This window comes from Manacus candei, unplaced genomic scaffold (genome assembly GCF_025592945.1).
Source record: "Manacus candei isolate 608988 ecotype Guabito, Panama unplaced genomic scaffold, ASM2559294v1 h1tg000048l, whole genome shotgun sequence".
Taxonomy (NCBI): Eukaryota; Metazoa; Chordata; class Aves; order Passeriformes; family Pipridae; genus Manacus; species Manacus candei.
In genome coordinates, this window is record NW_026138096.1 from 3,873,376 (window position 1) to 3,896,315 (window position 22,940).

Sequence of the window (22,940 nt, forward strand, 5' to 3'; positions counted from 1 at the left end):
TCCAAGTCTCCTGCTTACTACCCCTGAATTCATCACTCTATCTGAATTAGAACAATTAAGCTTGAACTGCAATCAAAAGAAATAGCTATTGAATACTTACATATTTTCTTTGTCTAACTAAACTTCTCATATACAGATCATTCTGTACTTCATTTGGTAAAGTACAGTGGCTTTAAATGAAATGGAACTGAATTTTGAATTGGCACAGAACTTTGAGTTACTTATTTTTGAAGAACAAGGGATTTAAAGAACTCTGATGGTAAAAAAACCCTTAGAAGTTACACAAATTGCACCAAACCCAGACTATCTTAAAATATTACCTTAATTTAATGTTGCTGAAGTCAGTGGCAGTTTTTAAGAGCTTTGACAGCATTTGTTTCTAACCATATCCTAATATTTGCAAACTGTGTGAAATAGTGCAAAGTTTCTCTTCTCATCTTCAGATGGAATAAGATAACACATCAGTCAACTACAGAAAAAATACAACACAATATTTAGCTAACCCTTGACAATTATAGCTCATTGCAACTGAGTGTGCTTACCAAAAGAGAGCATTTATAACCCAGATGTTCTCTCCCTTTATGCATATCTAGTGTATGTACAGAGATGTGAAACGCTCAGCTACTGACTTCTCCAGTTAGGCCTTCAGCAAAACAGCCATGCTGTTCATTTATTTTTTCATAATGTCCAGGAAAATAAGATTGTGTAGTACAGTCATATTTCTGTTTGAAATAGTGGAGCTCATTGGCTGCCTTTCATTTAAAAGGATAAAGCAACAAGGAACGTGATAAAAAGCTACTCCCCTGGTCTTCCTCCAGCCCTACTCAGAGAAGGGACTCGGAGCTCTCAGCCAGGGATAAGACAGCGAACCCACTCCCTCGAGTTTGAGTAGTTTTCCTTCTCACTATTTGAAAATGCTGACTTTAAAATTGTGGTTTTCCCTGCTATCTGTCCTTTCTTAGTACTTGTGTCCAGAATGAACATTCATTCTGGATCATACCCTTCCCTATACTGAGACTAGATCTAAACTGCAAATTGCAACAGCTAATGTTAACCCACGCTTGCTTTAAACAAGTTAGAGCCTTAAAAACCAACCAACCCTGATGGCAGAGACCTGAGCACGAGCTCTGTGCCTTGGAGGGAAGTTACCCCACATGTGATTAAAGTAGCAGCAGCACAAACATCTTTCCACCATTGCTTATTTTGAAGACATTCAAGTACAGCTCATCACATGATGCCTACTTGCAAGGGAATTAAGCTAATGGCTTTATGATAGTAGTAAGTGTATTGTAAATTACTCTGATAAAAGTGTGCCTTAAAAATAAATATCTGCATTCCCATACACTTCTGAAATCCTTTTTATATTTGTCTAATAGCCAAATAAAACATAAAATACAGCACTACCATGCAGTTCCTTTATGATTTCTGGCAGCTGAACAAAAACAAATAGAAACTGCGAAAAGCTAACAGAAAAAGGAATAGAAGAAAAATTATATCAATCATAGCTCTCAAGTAAAAATTAATTTTGTCTTATTCTAACACCTCAACAGTAACCATTTAGAATCTTTACATGTATAGCATTTAATTCATATTTCAATACACAGTCATCAGTTACATTTAATATTTTCTATTTAAAAGTATTATGTAGCTCAACAATTTTGAAAAAACTAATGGCTGCTATCATAATTGGAAAATATTTCATTATTCAAAAAGGGGAAGTTTCTACAACACACTACCTTTTGCTGTGTTAAACCTAAAAATAACACCTGCCCAGAAGAAGTAATTTATTTTTAGTCTACATACTCTAGACACAGAGTATGTAGAGTAAAACTAATGCCTCCCAGCACCTGGTGATTTTAGAAAGCAAGCAATTAAAAGTCATCATTGAGCAATTTAAATTACAGGAGCCAACTTCCGTCAGCGACTTTCACCCTGTCTGTTCCGGTGAACACTGACTGCATAAGGATCCTTAGCAGAGCCAGTGCCACTTCAAGGGCTGCAGAAAGCCAGAGCATGGGATGAAGTGAATACACACCATGCTCACAGTTTTTCACACAGGAACCAGCAGTTCTGCTCTTCTTTTTCTGTGATGTGCTGATGGTGGCGGTGAAACTAATCAATATGGAGAGCTCTGGGACGAATTTATTGATTTTTAAAAACTGAGAGAATGCAGCCAGCATATTTGGACATAAAGGTTCCTGCAAGAAGTCTCCCCGCAGCAGAGAAGATGCCCTGAGCTATGACACCCCTGTGCCCCCAGGATGCCTCTCTGTGATACAAGCTCCTCTCTAGGGCTAATGTATCACTCTGGCTGGAAAGGAGTACATTTCCCCATCCTACCCCAGCAGCTGCACACCATAGCCCTCTCCTAACTCTGTAACGGCGTGTTAATCCACAATCTCGCAACCCACACTGGCCACTGCTTTCAGGTTTTCCCTCTGGAGAAAGGAAGAATTTGGAAAGATAAAGCTTCCTATCTACTGGCTTGGGTCTGGCCGGAGCAAGCTTGCAGCTGAAGAGCCAGAGCTGTATTAGAAACAATAGCATCTTTGCACTGTCCTTTTGTGGTTTAAAATCACATCTAAAACAAATCCTGCAACCTATCAGATAATGAGCCCAAAGAACCAGGTAACAAGAGCATGAAGAAATTCCAGTTCTGCACACTCTAGGGGCAAGTTTTAGTTTGGCAACCTTCAGAATACTGCAATAGATTTCCGCAAGATCTAGGTTTAGCTAGAGATGGAAAGCAAGGCTGCAAAATCATAGGGGAAGGAAATGCAGAAAGAACAGACAAGATGCCAAAAAGAAGAAGCTGGAAGTTTTCCCAGAATTTACTAATTTGGAGATGAAGTCTATTCAGTGACTGCAGCAGGAATGGGAAGAGTGGTCCAAGGGAAAGAGCACAGGATGAGGAGTCAAAGACCAAGCACTAATGTTGTCTTTGAGGCTTTAGCCATGACATTTAACTTTCTTACTCTTCTTTTTCACTTTTCCACTGTGTTGCCTATTTAAACCAAAAATTACAAGGTCTTCCCTACTACATTTAGCAAATGGAGACTGATGCAGAACCCCTGAGCAATGTTGCTACTTATGAGACACTGTTCCTACCTAATAAAGCTGATCTGTTCCTAAAACAAGCTTCTGTGTCCTCTAAAACATGAAGCAGGTTATTTACTCCACTGCAAACAGCATCACAGAAAAAGACAACATATAAACTGCAGCCTTCTTGAAGAAGGGTTCAAGACAAGTCCCACATAGAAAACCTATCAGTGACAGCACCTTTCACTGTGCCAAGCAAGCCAGGGGCCTTGGTGGACAAATTAAAATACAGCCTGAGGAGGAAAGCAGGACTGGGCACAAGTGTTGAAACAAATGCTTCAAACCAAGCCTTAACTTTCAGTGGAGGTTACTCTGCTCCCAAGTTTCTCAAATTGAAATACCAATACAAATAAAAAAATATTCCAAACAAGAAATATTATGTTACGTTTGGTATCACTGCATTACATGCTGGAGAAAGCATACTACTAATTTTGCTAATTTAGTTTAGTTTTATAAATTCTTTAAACAGATGTTAATTAACTCATACATACAGCATCACTTGCATGTTGCCTCATACCTCATGTATGACTTTCTCTCTAAAGGGACACCTATGACAGCATGCTCCCTCTGAATTACCCTTTAACATCAGTAACTCACTACCATGTTCTCTGGTAGTGAATGTATGTCTCCACATGCAGGCCTATAAAATCCTGATGCATATAGCTTATTCAAACTAACATTGTTACGTTACACCTTTTTATGCCCACAAACAAAGCAGAAAATGGATCCACACTACTAAAAAATTACGAACCTGTAAAGCAGCAATTGATCCTAAAAAGGATAGTTAAAATCCTGCTGGAAAGGTCTGGAAAGTATGAAGGGAAGATGTTTCAGTGGCTGTTCATGATGGACGGATCAGAGGCATCAGAGCACACAGCACCAGAGGCTGCTGATGGGACTGTCACAACAGAGGAGCCTCAGGAGCTGAACCGCAGCTGCCTCCCCGGCAAGTCACCCAGCACACTGTCACAAATGCTTTCCAGACAAGACCTATCACTGCACAGCCAGGAGAGCCTGCCATTACAAAACTAACTTCATACCCTAAGACAAGATGACCCACATCCCAAATAACTTTGTAGATGTCAGGCTCTGGAGTGGGACATGAAGCCTGCTGAGACCGAAAAGCCTGAAAAAAGACCAACAGAGAACCTATAAATATACACATGGTGTGAAATAATTATAAAATTGTCACTTGAAGGCACTGGACAATCCAAAGAAATATTGCCATAAAACACAGATCAGAAAGCGGCCTGAAAAAGGAATTTATAGCAGGGATACAGGCACTGTCAGAACTCCTTTAGACTGTGTAGATATGTTTGTGTGCATATTTGTCCAAGAAAGAAACTGGAAGACAGGAAGAAAATCAAGTGTGAACAGTATTCAAACCCACGCTAAGGGTCATCTACATCTTTCCTGAAAAGCAATGGACCAAAACATTTCAGCAGTACCCTGGTGTGGCATCTGGGTGGTGAGTCAAAACATGAGGAAAGGAAAGCAGTTTGTAGAACAGGTTCCAAAACTCAGCATGCTGAAAAGATTAAGCCAATAAGATACAGAAATCCCAAGAGATGGAGCTTGAATGACCTAAACAGAAAAAAAAAAAAAAATCAAGAGAAAAGTCATCAAAGCAGGTACAAAGAAACAAACTTTCAATGTTGCACAAAAACAAGTGATAAAACAGGAAATTGTTTTAAATACCATGGTCTGTCATAAAACATCAGAAGCTGACTGAGAATTTGTAACACCTCTAAAATATTGATCAGAAACTGCAGTGATAGGACCAGGAGTAATGAGTGTAAATCGAAAGAGAGGAAATTTAGGTTAGATATTAGGAAGAAATTCTTTACTGTGAGGGTGACGAGGCACTGGAGCAGGTTGGCCAAGGAAGTTGTGGATATCCCAATCCTGGAAGTGTTCAAGGCCAGGCTAGACAAGGCCTTGAGCAACCTGGTCTAGTGGAAGGTGTCCCTGCCCATGGCAGGGGGCTTGGGACTAGATGATCTATAAAGTCTATTCCAACCCCTTAACATTCTGTGATTCTATGATTTGTGAGACTTAAAAAAATAATTAAAAATCAAATCAACATAGCAGGTTGTATTCACTCTTACATTAAAATGCAAACCATAGCCACTCTTCCTAACATTTTGCTAATTCAGACCTCAAAATATTTCAGGAGATAACAGTTCAGGAACAATTCCTGCTTGTGGTAAGTCTGTTAAACAAAATCAACATACAGGTTCATTTATTACGGTTTTTGAATTCTAGACAGTGATAAAAAAATGACAGTTTTGAAGTGAACTTAGCCCAGAAGACTATGCTTTTCACAAGACCACAGAGAAATGACATGGCATATGACAGGACATTCGTCCTGACTCCTTGCTTCCACCAAAGTAATTAATTAATTCAGATAGGCATAGTGCACACAGCTCTTCCTCCAGCATTACACCACAGTGAGTAGTTACATATTTCTCTGTTCTACAGTAACTAAGGTGACATGTGAATCCAGCCATTTGGAAGTGCCTGCAGACCCCAGCCATCCTGGGCCAGGGAGAAGGCACTGCTGCAAAAAACAAAAAAGTTGTTCTAGAAAATGATACATTCCTAAATTTTTTCCTTGTACATAATATTTACTTCAATATTGTTGAAACATCCTCAAGAGAGAGGAAATCTCTCAAAAAAGTAATTGTGTCAATATAAACAAGGATTTTGCTGTTAGCCTTTCCTCCTGATCATCCAAATATTTAAATTACTGTAGCATCTGAAGTACAGTAAAAAATGCTACACTCGCTCTAAGAACTGCAATTTCTGAAATAAAATTCACTTGATAAAACAAAAGCTAAAAATAAATTCAAGCTATTTTAAAAAGAAGAAAAAAAATAAACCACCACTCAACACAAAACAAACACATAAGCATTCAATGGTGTGAAGAAAAATAATTTGTATGCAGAAATGTAGAAAGAAAGACAGTACTGAATGACAACAGAAGTTTGCAACACATATTAAGCCCCAAATTTTGAGGAGTATGAAACCCCATACTACATTGCAGTAAAGAGAAAATGCACCTAAATGTTGTGTTCCACTTCTGGCCGCCCTCACACCACCAGCAGTGATCAAAATTCAGAAAAACAGAATAAATCACAGAAGTGGAACATTGGAATCTGAGAATCCCAAGGTAAACAAAGACTGAAAAGACTCCTGTAGGAATAATTTGAAAGGTGTGGAAGCACAAATATCAAATGAAATAATTTTTATCGTGGCTCAAGACATAGTAAGTGCAAATTAAATTAAAGGAAAACATGTTGCTCATTTTGAGCTATACTTAAAAGGGAACATACAAGTGGAAAGTTATTAATTGATTTTGCAACATAATAAAGGACTAAGCACCCACAAATTAAGTGTTGCAATAAAAACAACAGAGGCATGGGGCCCCAAGGAGAATCTGGAAATGGGGGGTGGAAGTGCTCAGCCTGTCCAGTGCAGAAACTGCCCACTCAGGGGGAGCTCTCTAGAGCCAGCACCTGAAAACACTGACCAGAAACACACATCCATTCCTTTTCAGAGCTCACAGGTCTCAAATAAGGTCACAAAGGAGATGTGCTCACTGATATAAGATCTACAGCCTCAATATTAATACAGTCCTAATAGCTGGTGACGCTGAATATTCCCTGAAAAAACTGGGAGACAGTCTTACCTTATTAGATAATTGTGTGCTGATAACTCATATGAGAAATCCAGTATAATTTCATTTTAGTTCAAGGGAAAACATCTGGGTATGGACATTTACCATATCTCTTGTTGAAGCTGCACCTGATATTAAAAAAAAATGCAGTATTTGTAGAACCAGAAATTATCTTAACTAAAAAGAACACAAATCTGTGTCTTTATGATGGAGATGCTCACCATAGCCAGGAAATCTGGGGCTTTTTGAGCCAAACTTGAGGTCAGCTCCAAGTTTTTGCACTGGCAATTACTTTACATAACAGAGAAACAATCATTCGAACAGTATCTGGAACCACAGCTACACTGCAACTGTGTGTACGAGGAAATTCAACTTGGCAAAGCTGGGGAACAGGAGCCCTCACCCAAGAGAGGCCAAAACGCTCCAGCATAACTTACTGATAGAGAAGAAAGGTCTGCTAAGCAAAACCAAGCCCTACTGCACCAATAACCACTTCAGAAAAAAAGAAGGGAGCGGGGGGGCCATTTAATAGTACAATTTTTGCTAAACTCTGCAAAACTATATTTAGCCTTACTTACAGCCAGACAGGGACTAACCCAGTTGCTGAGCAAGCATAAGTGTTAGGTCTTAAAACATCTGCAGTCTGTAACAGAATGAACTCATTTTAACTAATGAACTGCCACACCAGTACAATGAAAAGACCAAAGCATGGGAAAAGTAATGCAATAATGGTATGCTTAAGACAATTATAAATCAAAGAAAAGAGGATGATATCTCTAAGCTTTAAGGAACAACTCCCTAGGGAAGGATGAGGAAGACTATCTATGAGACACCATGCCTAAGGGCACAGTGACCAGTGATCTGAGGACTGGAACTGAAGCAGTAAAAAAGTGAGCAGTGTGGGAAATCAGGGAAGTAAGCTATGGTTGTGGCAGTTTGAACAGAGTTAAGGAAAATTCAAAAGTCAACAAGGTGGGCATAGCAAAAGAGGATCAACACTGCAAATCAGTACAGCAGAGAACTGACTTTTGTAGAGGTGAGTACTTCCCTGAAAAACCTTGATGCATCAGAGGGATGTCCTTCTATCCCTCATGCCGTGAGTGTGGTCTATACGGCCTAAAGAAGAGGGTTTGCATATCTTAGGGGCTGGGAGGGCATAAGCATCTGGAAGTAAAGGTAACTACCATAATGGCAAAATTACAGACTCACAGAATGGTTAAGATTGGAAGGGAGCACTGGAGGTCATCTAGTCCAACCTCCCTGCTCCAGTAGGGTCTTCTAGAGCACATTACTCAGGATTGTGTCCAGACAGCTTTTGAATATCTCCAGAGAAAGAAATGAAATTACATATGTTAATGACTATAGGCTGTTCCTCATACTTGCTGTCATTTATGTAATCTCTTTAGTTACAGAATTCCTCTGCCAACAACCCCACTGTCATTCTTATCATAACCTCCTTCACAGTCTGATTGCTGACTCTGCCTGTGATCCCAACTTGTTCTGATTATCCCATAGCTAAGTGCCACTGATTTTTAGCTGTCATTGCTCTGCTTTGTCCATAAACACTGTCAACCTGCATAAGCTTATAAAAATCCTATCTCCTTGTAAAATGAGTCTTCTTCCTTGCCAGATAATGCTGCTACACACCCACCCTCCATCAAAGCTAACCCATACTAACTCTGCATCAAAAACATAACAAAAATCAAATAAAGTTGCATTTTCTGTTGGGTTAAATGTATGCATGTAGGAAATACTCTAAACCTGGTTCGAGCTTTCAGGATAATTTCTTACTTCATTTCAGAAACTCAGTGGAGAACTGGGAACAACCTAGTAAGTTTAGCCACTTCCAAAAAATGGCATACTATGAGTTTGATTACACATATTAGCCTTTAAGCATATACCTAAGTCCTGTTTAGTATTTAACCATAAATCTCATCTTCAAATCAGTTAAGCACTTTTAAAGATTTTAACATGCAGTTAGATTATTAAAAAAATTTTTGAAATAAGATGTGGCAGAAACCTCTGGTAGTATTTACTTTGTACAGTTCTATTTAAAGAAATATAATCTAAAGAATTCCTTGGTAACACACTTAGAACTGTAATTTCTGTAACTCCTTGGGACAGTAATTAAGAGTGGCTTTTTAATTATGCAATTAATCTATAAAAAACCAGGAAGATTTATCTTTCATTTGTGCCAATGTAATTGATAGATGTGAGCATTTCAAGATCACCAGAAAAAACATGAATAAAAGAGGAATTTAATACAGTATCATTTCAGAGGAAGCACAGTAAACTATCTATTTATTCTGTAAGATCACATTGTTACAGGCAAAGCTCCATACTAAACAAGCAGATCAACATATGGTGGCAGTAGTTGAAATAGTAACAAAGTAATAAATAGAGAATCTAAAAATTGCAATTCTACATCACATTTAACAATCAAATTCTCCATCTGACACTCCAATACCTCACACAGAATTTGTGAAGATGGTAACTTTGTCCTAACCTCCACTCTGCAGCTGAGTTATCCTAGAGCTTGTCTGTGGGTAAGGATCAGCACTGCTGTGTCCTGTAAGACAGCTCAGGCCACCACAGGCAGCCAGGCTGGTTCTGGGCTTTCAGACCACCCATTCCAACTCCCAGTACTGACGGTGCCCAGGAATGTTACATGAGTCATGAGAAGATGAACGGTCACTCTCTTGCCTTCCCTTCTCTTCCCCAGCTCTGGGTGTCCCTGAGCTAGAACATTCAGCTTCAAGATCATTTTTCTTGGTTCTCTCTTTTAATATCATCAAAACTCTTGAAAACTTTTACAGTCACATATACAGTCACATATAATGAGAAATACTTGTTGCAATAGCCATTATTCTAAATTCTGTAGCTGCCATCAGCAGTAGAGGTTCTGCCATTAACAAGAGCCTAACTCACCTCTACTATATTTTATGACCAAGAGCTGATGCTATTGCACTGCCCATATTCCATTTGGAAAAAGCATCCAATTAGAATGGATTCAGGACAAGCTAGACTCTGACCTTTAGTTTTGACTTTGGCTGCCTTTCATTTGTTTGTGAAGCCCTGTAATTGTTTACACACATAAATTGAATCTGTGGCATGCGAAATTCGGGCTCTGCAGCCTCCATAGGTAACCTGGGGTTATAGGTTAAAAAATACTGACATCATGACAAATTGCTGTAATTTGAAGAATAATCTGAAATCCTGCTGGGACACAATTGAGTCTGTGAGCCTAGTTGTTAATGATAATAAAAGCTGACACGGTAAAAATGATAAAATTAAAGAGAACACCCAGCAATATAAGTACCTCCAACATATGACATTGACAATCCAGTTAAGGGGGCCAGTAAAAATCTCATTGGTGAGTAACTTAACGCTCCATTTCCAGTTACAGAACTCTCCACTCATTTGTGGAAATGCAACCACTAAGTGCTTTTGTCTTTCCTTGCTTACAAGTTATTTTTCATAATTTTTAGAACACGTAGTTTTCAAAATACCTTCAGTAACACAAGGTCATAATTCCACTTTCTGATTAGTTTGTATCCGTGTAACAGTAGATAAAACCTGTATTTCGCATGTAGTACACCCATGATACCTTTCTCTGTCTCTCTGACATATCATAAGCCAGCTGGCAACATAAAATATAAATTGGTTAGCTATAAGAACAGATGAATCATTAATTACTTATTCTGTACCAAAATAAGAGAGACCAATTTTACAGTATCAAATGGCATGCTAATGCATAGCCGTTCATTAAAATTATATTTAAAAAAAAAAATCAACAAAATGCAATGAGCGTTATTTAAAACACTAATCATAGAATCACAGAATAGATTGGGTTGGAAAGGATCTTTAAAGGTCATCTAGTTCAACCCCACATATACATTGCTATTTTAAAATATTAATATTTCTCATGGGTATTGAATTTTACTCTGGCTTTGTTTCTTTATTTTGTTCTCCACCAATACTTAGACATTATGGATTAGTCCATATAAGCACCATAAGATTTTTATTCACGCTTTATACTAAATTGTATCTTTCACAGGCCTCACACTTCAGATCATCATTCTCAGCTTTGCAAGAGCAGGAGACAATGTCTCCTCACAAATACAGTTTACAAGACATAAACTGTATGTTGCTAATGTGAAAAATCACAAAAATCCTAAAACTAAAGCTAACAGGTTTCTGACATCTCTTCCTTCTGGTAATACAGTCAACCAGGAGTCCAGAGTTTTCCATCAAAAATTGTCTGTATAATGAAAAAGAAGAGAAAATAATACAAGAAGGGACTAGGTAGATTGGTAAAGCTTAAGAAACCACTTGGATTTGCTTTAGAAGTGCAGGAAGACTTGAATCCATCCCTTGGACTGGATGCTGTGATAAAGTGTAAAACAGTAACACCACTGACAGTTGGCTCGCTTCCAAACCTTTTCCAGCTTAATCTGTAAAATAAACACTCAAAATTGAAGACTGCAAGGTTAAAAAGATGCTATGTCTTTATTTGTAATTAGCAGCCAACCGCTACACTTTATCAATGTACAGAAAATGAATGCAATTGATCTGCCTTTGAATGGCAAAGTGCATTTGCAATCATTTCCAGGGATTTTTTTTACATCACTGGAAGCTTAGCATGAGGATCCAAAGCTACACACACAGTCAGTAATCTTCATGCAGTGGATTCTGAAGGTAACAACTGTTACACAGAATATCCACTGTCTTTTGTCACACTTCTATGTTGCACGGTATGTAGGTGTCCAAAGTTTTATACTGCTACTTATCAAAACACTAGGAAATTTCTACATTTTCATATGCTATTTATCTTATTCTATTATCTTATTTCTCATAAGATCTTGTATTTCCTCTACTCCTCTCCATATCCAGCAGCTACTCACTGACACCTACCAAAGCAAGTATCAGGGACAGGCCAATCAATTTTCTTCTTAGTAGGATTTTCTTTTGTTGGGGTGGGAGCCTGTCAAAGGAAATGGTTTCCAAGAGCCCATCCACAGAACAGAAAGGGGAAATACTGCCTGAGCGAAAATATGTGCAAATTAGGTTTTCATTCAGGGCATACAATTTAACCACTTCACACCTGATAAGGAAAAGCAGCATGAAGCCCTTCACTGGTGTGAAGCACATCGAAGAACCTGTTCTAAGACAGCTTCATTGAAAGCCACGGCTGCCCAGGATAAGCTGATTGATTTGGTCATTTCTTCACCTAAAGTGCTGTCACTGATCTCTGCGTTGCCCAGTAGGCTTCTGTCAAGTTCTGAAGACTCTTCATAAAGCTATTAAAGGTCTCCAGATCAAACAGTTTACAAGTTCCAAGTTCAAATTCTGACGTAATGTTCCAAGAGGAATACTTCCTATCTAATAAGACTGTCAGAAAAACTCCTATATATAAAGTGTTGTGAACTATAATCGAACACACAACTAATTAGAATGAGATCAGACCTTGTTCTAAACACTCTGATATATGTGAAATAGCCCTAATTATTTGGTTTATCAAACAAAAAGGTGAATCACTTTACTTGGTTTTAATTTTCAGTAAGAATAAAATACTCTGAATATAAATCTATTTTAAAACTGTACCATAACAAAGCAACTGTAATTATACAAAGTTGATGAGCTCCTTGTCCTACTTTTTATACCAGAGTTTTGCAGCACTCTGCTACCAGGCTTTTATTCATTTTCAGTAACAACAAAGCACCACTGTACAAACAAATCAAGGCTCCACACCATGGGCTGATCCCATTACTGATTTCATAAGGACCTTCACTGATTTCACAAAGGACTCCCTCTTGAAGTAGCCTGATTTTATAGGAACTTTTGCATAGATTAAGCAAGATTGGGGCCCTTCTTATTTTGTTCTTGTACAAACAAGCATCTTCTTTGGCACACTTGGCACTAACCCCACATTTCTAAAATTCAAGTGCTTTTCTGGGCACATGCCCAGACCTAGAAGAGAACCAAGGATGGAATAAAACTGCAAGAGTTGCACAGCTTTTTATTTTGGCAGTATTGTTTTGAAAATTCTTATACATCATAAGGTGTAAAATTTGCAATTTTAGTCCCTGTTAAAACAACAAACAAAAACTATAACAAACTCTGAAACACAAACTATGTACAATTCAACTATGTTACACATGTTAAAGTAGAATATCCAGTACAGTCCAGAACTTCAACCAGGATCTTTCAAGCACCAAATCACACTTTATGATGAAAGACAGAAAACAAATTCTAGTAGAGTTGCACTGTATTTCTACAGAAAATAATGACAAGTCTGAAAAATAATGCTAAATGTAGACATCACAAATGTGCAATAAAAGGTCTCATATGTATCTTTATATATCTGCCAGGAAGACATGAGGCTATCTAAAAAACCAGCTGCTGATCTTTATCACATAAAACAGATACTCTCAATTTAGCCTTCCCAGCTTTCAAATCCATTTCCAGATATTAGTGATTAGAGAGAGATCTATATTGAAGAAAACAAAAAATAATATAAATATATAATAATATAAATATATATACACTGTAATTACAAAATTACAAAATAAAAGAGATTTTAAAGCTTTTTTTATAAGTTGCAGAAGGAACAGTTGAATGTATCTAATAGTTTCCAAAGACAATTTAGAATGAGCAATGGAAACCTGACTCTTAAAAAGAGTGCTTAGGTATTGGCAAAGGTAAAGAACACCAGATAAATTTAGATTTTATAACCAACTCAATAACACATTTGAACTGGGATTTACAGTTCCCACAGGGAACTTTAAGAATGAAAAAGAAGCCAAACCAAACCATGACATTGTTGCACAGCTCTAAAATGTTAACAGCTAAGAACAGAAGAACTGAAAAATTATTTAAGTTATTTTCTCTTCTTAAACTATGGCAAGTGCCATAGTTTAATAAAGTCTCTGTCTCTAGGTTTCTAAGTAAGTCTAAGGGGGCTAAGACTCATAGCCTGGGGGGCAGCCTCTGCAGTTATTAATCTCAGTAACACCCTTTGCATTAAGAAATTTTAAAGGGCAAAAGATGATGAATTTAATACTAAATGAAGATGAAATGTAAATTAACACTGCAAGGTTAGACAGGACACTGACTTTACTAATACTGTTTATGTATCGTCTTTAAGAAACTTACTACATCTAAAACACACAATTGTATCTCTAGAGGTATCAACACTTGTTCAAAATCAGCTACATTTTCAAAAAGTTTTGGAGAATTCATTTGAACATCATCAGTATTAAACACTATTTGGAATGTTATCTTGAAGTAGCATTTAAGCTAGATATCTAAAATTGCACATATTACGTAATTGAACATACTGTAGAAAAATCTGAGCTCTTTACTATAAGCACAGATTTGGGAGCTGGCTTTTATGTCACATCAACTACATAACAGCTAGTAAAATTACTTGGAAATGCAGTTTTAGGGAGAAAGAAGAGCCTTTCAATTAACTGTCATGACTTTAAAAATATTTTTAAGCAATTTGTGAACTGACAATGCAGTTACAGGTGATTTTCTCGCTTTCATATCATATTAGTGATGCTTTTGTCTCTCATTTTTAAAAATACACTGAACTTCAAGTAAACTTTAGTCGGGATTTCAGGACATGACCCACTTTGCAGATGCACCTTACTTTCTACTGAAGATGTGTATTATCTAACACAATACAAATAGGTCAGTGCTTCTGTTCTAGTTCTTTTTGTTATAGTTAAAATCAGCACAGACTAAAATTAATACACACGGCAGATAAAGAAAATAGAAGTTATTACCATAGCAATACTCAAGAGATACCATCAGGTCACAAAAACTGGGGGGAGAAAAGCAGAAGCATCACTTCAAAATCAATAAGCACTATGAAAGGATGAGTTTAGCAACTGCAAAAACAACTCTCCATTAAGCAAATAACCACTATACAAAGAAAGGAAAAGGTGTTCAGTAAAGGTTCAAAAATACAAAATCAGTAATTCACATCACCACAGCATTACCAAAGGTGGTATGCCTGCAAGCCCCAGACTTTTAAGCAGTAAATCATTTCAGTAGAAAATCAGTAACTTATAATCATAAAATCTCAGTAACAGAAAGGTAAGGGGTTGCCAAAGCAGTTTATACTTAAGCCCACAAATGTAATTCAAATGCCATTTCCTTCTAGAGTCACAATATGCTCAATAAAGCACAAAGTGTTTTTCATCATATATGTGATGCAGCACAAGTCAAAGAACAAAGTTTTGCCACAGCACAACTGATGGTCAAAAAAAAAATAATCCAAAAGTATTGTGAAACCGATTAACAATTGCAATTAGAAGACAGAATTACTGTCCCTTTTATTGGTATCATGTAGAAAGCCAGCACTTGGATGGTGATAGCCACGGGATGTTTTTCCTGTTCTTGGCGGAAACAAACAATTTCTCTGGCTTCTTGTGCTGGTCCCTTTCACCTCCCACCTCCTTCCTGGCTTACTCAGCTCTGGACACAAATCCTCTGCTTTGAATAGGCAATATATCAAATGTATAAATTAACACTACAAGAATTCCTTACCTATAGTTTTATGTAAAAAACATGCAAAAAGAAGAAAATACCAATACCACCACTTGCATACAACCAATCTGTACTAATTATTTAATCTGCTTTTTTCCCCTTTATGTTACATTCTCATTCTACAGTCATCTTCTGTTTGTGTCTTTCAGAAGATCAGCCCTAAGGGACAAGGGTACAATATTTGTATGCTTTGCAGCAACATTTATACACCACCACTCCCTTACATAATACTGCTGTGGTTATGACAAAGTCTCCAGCTCTGTAAAGGACAATGTCAACAAGACACAGATTCAGAGTCTACTCTTCATTTACAGCAGTTTCTTTTTTATGAAAATGAAATTGAGTATGTTTGATCATGAAGAGAGTGAAAATCCAACACTTACAAAAGCAGGTGTTTTTAGGAATTGCAAATAAGAGCATAAAATCAGCAGTACGTGCTCAAAGATCCCTGTATCTCAATATCCTGGTAGGAACAGCAGTCTCGGGAGGAATATAAAGAACAGGGGCAGCATAGAGAGACCTCTCCTGGGCACCATCAATTTGTAGATTAGGGACTACCCCAGAATACAGCTTTTAGATTTCTGTCAGTCTCTCCCAGGTCCTTCTTCCATGAATGTATCCAATTGTTCTTCAGCATATGAAAACTACAGATGTCCTGCCCTGTGGAAAGAAGGTTCACAAAGTGTCCTCTGTCAGGGCACTTTTAACAGTGTATAGGGATACTTCTGCATGAGCAGTTATAGCCCAATTTATAACTGTATACATTTTAATCAGAAAATGGAAAATAGGAAATCGGGTGGGGGGTGTTGCATTTTTTTGAAATTAAATGCTTTTAATTAGAGTATCTCACAATTTAACGTAGTGCTTTTTAAATGCAAGATCAGTTAGGGCTTTTAGGTCTAAATATTAGCATATTGCAACTTTTGGTAAGAAATGGCAACATTTGGGACAGCTGCTGGCTATTAACAAGAACAGCTTGCCTCATAAAGAAACATGATATGACCAGAAACAGAGACAGGCTTGTGACCTACTCCAGTTAAAGCTGACTGGTTCACATCCACGCTGCTTTGGACAAGCACCTTTCAGATCAGCTCCATTCATGTCCACACTGTACAGCACCCAGCTTGGAACTCCTTTGAGCTACATATGGTGCCCTAATGCAACGACTGTTGTTCTGCTAGGTTTGGGGTTTTTTAGTTTCAAGTGCTTGAAATGATGAGAAAGTTGTGCTGCACAACCCCAGAATTAGAGCACGATGCCAAGATCGGGGTAGGGCATACAAAGATGCAAGTGCTGCTGGGGCAGTGCTGACTGAAGCAGTCAAACTTGGCATGGTTCATATCTGTACTGCCCAGAGCAATCTTGAACACACTACACCTCTTGCCGCGCCTGAGTTTTGAAGGGAACTACTTCAAAAGAAAGTGCAGGAGCTAAATTATCACATCAAGTGAGCAAAGGGTGGGGTTGAGCCAAACTGGCACCATGGAGACACTGTGGCTTTGTCTACACTGTTAAACTAGAGACAGAGTATGGAACTGGGTGCTGGCATGCAATTTCTGTCCCATTAAGCTGTCACAACAGCTCCCAGAATGGCTTTTGTCTGTGTTAGCTAATGCTCACCATGCCTGAGAATTGTTCAAGGACAGCACAAGCCAGGGATCGTACCAATGAGTAGTGCAGATGTATCATCCAATTTTGCTCCAGAGGGGAAAAGAGCTTAGCTATTAAGATGCAAATCTTTATATTCCTTGGCTTCAGAGCCAAGCTCCATCTGCATTCTGAGCTCAGCGTGAGCTAGGAGCTCAAGGTAAGATCATACCCCTTCCCATACCTACCTTCCTTCCTTTCACAGAAATAAGGTTGAAGCACATTGGTAATAGCTCAGTTAGAAATAAAGAAACACAAGACCTCTATTATCTATACTAAATTAATGAATTAATTATATGAAAAACAAAACATTATGCTTTAGCAAAGACAGCACCATAAAATTCTTCTTTCTCTGGCTCTAAACTCTAGACGTCCTAAGACACCTTTCAAACTGAGAACACATTTTATTGTATATAAAATAGGCAGCAAGTAAAAAGCAAAAAGTTAATACTTGTAGTTAATACCTTTCCTTATACATAGATGGCAGAAAAACTAAGCTGTCAGTAGTTGCAAGGATCTTGTCAGCAGAAGCCCATTAAGAAAAATGCTGTACCTAATGGAAAGCAGGTTTTTTTCCCCAGGGAGTACAAAACAGAAGTCAAGGACAGATTCAACACTACTTGCAGGTAATCAAAAATATCCTATCTGCTTTAAACAAGACTGAATCAGTAAATCAGTGAATAAGTAATCTCTTGATATTAAAGGAAGTTTACTTTCCAGGCAAATCCATATAGAATTTGTTTTTAATTAAAAAAAAAACCCTCACTGCTTTTAAATTCATCCCTAACCTCTTGTTGGTCTTTTTGCTCCTTTAACTGTTATTATTTTTCTCATTTTACCCTGGCACTGCCAAAAGGCTCGCTCAGATTGATGTCTGAACTTATATTTTCTGAAACATAAATAACATTAGCATTTACCAAAAACAAGTCATAATAAAAGATATAGAAAATGATAAAAATAGACAGACCACAGTACTAAAATGAACAGGCTCAGTATCCTGAAAAAACTTCACACTAGATACTGCTCACGGAGTTTGATCAATGCAATGTATCAAATAATACAGAAAATGTACTGGGTGATTAATCTTTGAAGATATACTATGTTATTAAGAAACATTCTTCTAATACAGTGGGGAAATATAAGTACATTTTCAATTTTTGTATTTTAGCACATACAAATTAAAAAGCCCAACATGAAACCTCTTCTTCCAACAGAGAAATTACCTGCTGTGATATCTGAAACCAAATCCTAAACAGTTTCAGAAAACAACCATCAAATTAAAGTCCAAAAATGTAGACCTGTAAAACTTCAGATTAGAAAAATGTGGTAAGGAAGTATGTCCACTCTGAAAATCTACTGTCTTGTACTACGCTTTATTTTGAATTAATTAATAACAAAGGAGGCAGGGATACAAGTAAAAAAATGAAACAGCTTTAAATCAAAGAAAAGTAACACAAGGCATTCATAAAGGAATATGAAGACATTAAGATCTAAATCTGGACCTGACTGTTGAAAATCAGAGAGCTGACTATTACATAAACAGTAGAAAATGAATTCACAAACTCAGATCAGCTGTTGACTGAACCAGTTCGTACATCACACGCAAACCATCACAAGAGCAGGCATCTCTTAACCCATCAACAGCAGAAAAGCCAGAGACCAAAAGGGTGAGCAGACTGACTAGGCATGCAAAGTGTACAAACCTCCAGAGACACATCCATGTACCTAGCTATGTCAGCTGAGGGACGCTATACTGTTTTAATCCATTGGCTCTAGCTGAAAAGATCTAATGGGATCATGCTGAAAATGCATTCACCCCAGCTCTGTTCTCCCAGTTCAGATACTTCTGTTTGTTTCTCACATCCATGTTAGTCTGTATTTTTTCATGTTACAGTAATTTGCCTTGCAGTATAGTGTTGTCTAGTACTCACTGTTATGCTTGTTTTCTTCTCTTCACCATCACATACAAGCTGACAATCAAACATGCTTGTTAAAGCTTGTCATGAATCCTAACAAGGAAATTCTTGAATTACTATCAGACAAGGAGACCCACTGTTGAAAATCATGATCCTTACAGCTATTAATGCAAATAGGATGGTAAGTCTTCAGAGCCACTTTGGAGCTGGTTTTGTACTTTATTATAATAGAGCCCTTTGCAGAAATTTGCTGCAATTCACAAAACAACCAGGGGATGTGGGAGAGTTGAGGAGTCCAAGAAACCTTCACATGGTCATTACCATGTTTTCTGATTCATAGAATGGTTTGGATTGTAAGAGGCCTTTAAAAATCACCTAGTTCCAACCCCCACCAAGGGCAGGGATATCTTCCACTAGACAAGGTTCTTAAAGCCCCATCCAACCTGGCCTTGAACACTTTCAGGGATTGGAGACCCAGAGCTTCTCCAGGCAAAATATTAAACTCAATCTGTTCTCAGATTATACTCAGGACAAGTCATTTTCCAGAATTATTTCCCCCACTGTAGCCCATAGGTTGAGGTAGGCAGAATGGCCACAGACAGTTGCGATCTCCTGCAGGAAGCCTTAACTGAAGTACGTTATCTGAGGTGAACCCTCACAGACAAAAGAGACAATGGAGATGCAAAGGACATGAATTAAATCTACTAAAAAAAAAAATTTAAAAAGCTCAAACAGATAAGGAAAAATAATATACATTTAACCCAATGCAAACACTGCTGCTTGGTTCTACAAGTGTAAAAATGTCACAATTGGAAAAAAATTGATCACTTCTTAATTTGACTCCAGGACGCTGAAGCTAAAGTTGAGCAAGTTCACTTAAAGATGAATAACAGCAGCAATAAAGTGTTTCTGCAGAAAAACCTCCAATTTCCTTTAATGCTCTCTGCAAAGAACATGTCAAACACAGAGGCCTCCTGTTTCAGTTTGTCTGCAGGTGTTGGTAAAAGAAGTACAGAATTGGAAACTGTTTCACTTCTCATCAGCCTGGACTCACCATTAGATACAATTCATTGCACAGGTTGAATAACTAGCATTTATTTCCAATCAGTATTCTCAGCTCTTCATGTTCAGGGTTGTCTTTCGCAATCTCACTACTTACCTCCTCTCCCACCAGCCCTACTCGTTACAGCTGATGGCATAAATTGCTATGCTAATGCTTACTGTAAAAGCAGGAAACATGGCTTCTCTCCAAAACAGCAAGAGGGAAGATTATAAAGTCATAATTTCTGATCTTCTCATAAAAAAAACTGTCCAGGCATTCTGTGCTCCATCTGCTCTCTGGTTCTCAGTCTGTGATACACCACCTCATAGCAAGGACTTGAGCTGCGAGGGAGGTGCCGTGTCAGATGAAAACAGAAAGACGTCTTACCTGTGCAGGGCAGTAAGACTGAAACCATGTTGCTAATGGTTTGGTAAACTTCTTCAAACAGACAACTGCATTTGAAGCAAAAGGATGAAAATAGGTGCAATTTCAGTTATTTAAAATAACTTCAGAATATTTAAGAGCTCTATTCTTTGCAAGCTTAACCTAATTACATAAGAATATTTCATTTTTCTGATTGTATCTCCATTCAACACAATAGGTGAAGCCAGATGCCATCATATTAGTTAGCTCTCACTGTTTTATATTGCTGGCAGCTTCCAAACATTTTTGTTTTAAAAAGACTTTTTGTGACTCCGTTGCCTTGGTTAAATTCTTCATGCTTCTGTTTCAGCCAGCACAGTAAAGACATAGCTGCTGTTTGTTCCATTATACAGGCTGAAGCCTTGCAGTCTAGGCTTTTGTTTTGTAATCACCAAGACAGGAGAATGAGAGGACAGATTTCATTATAAATATTAGGAAAACACTTTAATTTGTGCTTTCAAAGCTAAATAGGCCATAAAAAATAAAGACCCCTGTTAGGCCCCATTTCCTCCAGAACCTTCTAATTAATTTTCCATAATAAAAGGAAGATTACAGATACAGTAATTGGCAAAAACTTTACTGCTGTAAGAGAAAGTGGTCTATTATGCCCCCAGAAAACGCACCTTGCATGACCCCTTCTCAAGAAAAAAAAAGATATCTATGAACAACTCTCGGTGATTTCCTTTTAATTGAAGCTTTCTATCCAACACTGCCTTGCTCATTTTAGGTTTGTACTGTCAAGCTTTTGAAAACACCAAGTTTTCTAATAAGCAATACAGTAGCCAGTCAGCATTCCTCTGAGCTCTGAATTCAGTGTTTTCAGCCAAGTATTGCAGCTCACTCACAGTAACGTTCACGTTTTGGTTTGGTTTGAATTTTTTTTCCCAGATATTTAAAACTAACCTCTCACACAAAAATAAAAAGTCCAATTATAGCTTTAAAAATCTTGAACAAAAGAACTCTGAAAACTAGATGGACTAGATATATCTAATATCTGTAACCAGTGGAAGGCATCCATCTCAGAAGTTTCCAAAAAGGCCACAAGACACTGGAAAATGTGGCTAATCATGGCTAACTGTGCTGTGTCTACTTACCATAGTTATTCTTTTGATTCTATAAAGATCAGTGGAAGAAAAATACAGACTGATGAGTTTGAGAGATTCCAAGATTCATAACCAAGCCCCCAGATGACTCGGCCTGACCTCCTGAACACACCACACAATTTGTAGCCGAGTAAACCAGATTGGGCAGGGCAGCAGGTTAATGCGTCCCTTCATCTTCCAGGGTCTTTACATCACTCTTACATTTAATCTTGCTAACAAGCTGCTTTTCCATCACCCAGTTACCTGAAGAAACAAACCATCCATCATCCGCTTCCCAACTACAAAATACTTTTGTTGTTGTTTTGCCATTAAAACTGACTCAGATTAGATATGTTCGGATTCATTTTTATGATCTCTGTGTCAGCTCGGTCATCCAGTTCTACTGAAGCTACTTACTGTAGATTCCCTCATTTTTTCTAATTTATGCCCTAAGATCACATTTAGCTCCATTTTCCAAAACCAAAACTCGTCCTCAGCAACACTGATTCAAAGACTTTTTTTCTTTTTTTTTTTTTCTCTTTTTAAGGAACTGTGGTTGACCCTATCTTCTTTAATCATGCTATTTTTTGAAACCAAGTATGTCTGCTAAAATATCATCTCACATTTTTAAATTCCTATGTCAACTTCTTTTATCCATAAATTCCGCAAACCATTTTATTTTCATATTAATAAATAAAAAATCTGTTATTGTAAAATTCATTTTTCTATCTTCATCCTCAAGGTCATGAAGCTATTAGTTGGTAGTCCTATAAGTATTATGAATTAATATATTGCCTTGCAAGTAGTTTCAAAAAGCTTTTCATACAGACAATAATAGATTATGCAAGCAATCTTCAACAGAAGTTAAAAATTTATGATATTTTCCACCTGTGAGGGAACAGGTTTCAAGTAGATAAGGATAATTTGATCACCGTCTTATTGGTGCAGGTTTTCTCACCTTCATAACAGTGCAGGCTGAATCTACCACATTGCCAAGCTATCAAATAATTTTACTGGATTGTATGTTGTTATAAAATATTTAAAGCAGCCAGGCTGAACTTTCAATTCATAACCAGGAAAACATCTTTAGATCTCAACCCAAAAGCCATCCATCCTCTGATTCTAGAATCTGCACTGTCTTACACAGGGGAGGTTCTGAAAGGCTTCGAGAGGCCTCCAGGACACTGCTGACCACTCCAGTGAGTAAAGTAAAAGCCAGAACACCTAAAATCCATCCTGTGTAATGGTGACTTTTAGCACTGGTACTTTACCAGTGCCTAGAGACTCCTGTGATAGATGAGAGCCTTATGTGCTAGGCACCACACAGAAGCAACGAGGTAAATTCTCCAGAAATTTATCCTCTGAACTCATTTGAATGATATTCCAGTCCAGTTACTATTGTTGAGTAAAGTGTTGAATGTAAACAGGGCTTTCCACTTCTGACAGAGAAACATGCAGTCTCTGCATGCTACAGCCTGGCAGCAGCCCTAAAAGAA

At 37.7% G+C, this 22,940-nt stretch overlaps 1 protein-coding gene across 6 annotated transcripts in view; it reads right to left on the bottom strand.

Annotated features, from left to right (window-relative positions):
* The window catches only part of PPP2R2C (protein phosphatase 2 regulatory subunit Bgamma), a 193,354-nt gene that overhangs the window by 140,907 nt on the left and 29,507 nt on the right, over nucleotides 1-22,940 (bottom strand). The gene's annotated exons all lie outside the window — the stretch shown is intronic.